Here is a 1,903-nt window from a genome sequence, read left to right as displayed (position 1 = left end):
GTGTGTGGAACTCAGGGCTCGCTCCCGACGCGACGCAGCGAGCGTGGCCGTCAGCGAGAGGGGTGGTTAAAGGGGAATGGGAGCTGGCGCATTTCTCTCTGTGGCAAGGTATTGGAATGAATTTTCCCAGGCGGGGAGCTGGGGGCTGTTACATTAGGAGGTGTGTAATCTGGCTGGGCTGCCCTCGCGATGGAATAGAAAGCTGCCGATTTCCATAACGCCGGCCTCCGAGCTCGGAGGTCGGGGAACGTGCAGCAATACACAAAACACTTTGGGAGTAGTTAAGCCGAGGGATTTGCCGGGACTCGTGGTTCCAGGGCACGTTTGGAGTGAGTCAGGAGAGCAACCAGGGTGGTTTGAGGTTGCCACCCCTCCGGCTCTGGTCCCCAGGAGGTGCCGCCAGCTCCCAGACAGGGACGCAGGAACCGCAGAGCCCTGACCTGCGCTTACCCATGGCGGTGCGCATCGCAGGCACAAAAAAGTGCTGAGTTACAGTGACCTCCCAAGGAGAAAACAAGACTGGCAACGCTCGCTGCGAAATCAGCTTCCGACTAGTCAAACACCACCGCTGATAATGCTTTAATTATTATCTCTGCTGAAAATAAGCCTTATTTCAACAGCCTGGCATGCCTCAACACCACAAACTTTCTCCGGGTTGGAAATTATCTCCTTTTCTTCCTTTTTTTTCCCCCAGCTCTACACACAGTATTACTCAGAAGCAAGCCAAATCCCTTCCAATTATGTATCCTGACGTTTCCCCAGCGTTACACTAAAGCGAGGCCCTTCACTTCTAAATGGCATGGTTTATAACAAATTGTCTGTTATACCAGACAGAAACTGATTTCCCCAAACCCAGCATATTAAAGTGAGTACATTCATTCTGGTTGTAACACACAAAATGTGATTATAACAGACACTTTGGGGGCTTTTTAAGGCTAGCGGAGAAGAGGAGGATAAGCTGGAGGGGAAGAAAGAATTGACAAGTAGAGAAATGACAGAGAAAGAGGAACAGCCACGCTGATTTCATTTCTTACAAAACAAAAATCTTTGTGTGTTGGAGAAATGGGCTTTAGTTAACACCGCCAGATAGCCAGAGCAAGAACTGCCCATGCTGCCTGAAAGGAAAATTGCTCTATTGTGCTTAGAAAACCATTTCCTACAGTGAGGAGAACGCTTTCCAGGTAGTAAAAAGCCTATCTGAAACCAACAGGGCCTTATCCTCAACTGTTGCTCGGTCAAATAATCCCCACTGCTACGAGCAGCCCAAACGAAATCAGTGTGAGTGAGGATTACGTGTGGAGTGTATCAAGGTTGGGGGATTAAACCAGGATTATCAGTAAAACCAGTAATTCCCCATCTTACTGATGGTGGCCACCAGCTCAGGAGGCAGCAGATCACCACGGCCACAACCTCCCCGGTGTCGGGGCCAGACCCAGTTCTGGGAGCTGTGGGCATGGGGGTCCCCATTGGATTCAAGTCCTGCTGCATCAGTGGCTGTTCCACCTTGACCTTCTCCAGTGGGATCTACCAAAGCAGCACCAGAGCAAGGCCATCCCTGACCCACACCCTGCTTATGGTGTAACAGCAGCACTGCTGCTTCCCTCCCCGTCTCTGCCATGACGGAGCCATCCCGGGCCCCCATGCAGAGTCAGTCCTGAACCTCCATGTTAATTCCACCTTTGGACATCCAGCCTCTCAAACAAGACTTGCCTGCTCCCATTTCACACCTCCTCAGCTCTCTCATCCTGGATCCCGCCAGGGACCAGCCACCACTGCGGCCCCAGGTGAGACCGAGGGGCCAAGCAAGCCATGCCCTTGGGGATGCTCCCCATCTCCGGCAGCACACAATTCTGGAGCACCATTTCCCAAAGTGGCAGAGATTTTGGACACAAAACTGTCTCTG

At 52.0% G+C, this 1,903-nt stretch overlaps 1 protein-coding gene across 1 annotated transcript in view; it reads right to left on the bottom strand.

The window, feature by feature from the left end:
• Window positions 1-1,903, bottom strand: part of LOC104500194 (protocadherin-19-like) — a gene marked incomplete at both ends in the record, with an annotated part of 51,042 nt that overhangs the window by 44,239 nt on the left and 4,900 nt on the right.

The sequence above is a fragment of the Buceros rhinoceros genome, unplaced genomic scaffold, assembly GCF_000710305.1.
Source record: "Buceros rhinoceros silvestris isolate BGI_N320 unplaced genomic scaffold, ASM71030v1 scaffold20939, whole genome shotgun sequence".
NCBI lineage: Eukaryota > Metazoa > Chordata > Aves > Bucerotiformes > Bucerotidae > Buceros > Buceros rhinoceros.
The sequence above is the reverse complement of the archived record's forward strand: the minus strand, read 5'-3'. Positions and strand labels throughout refer to the sequence as shown.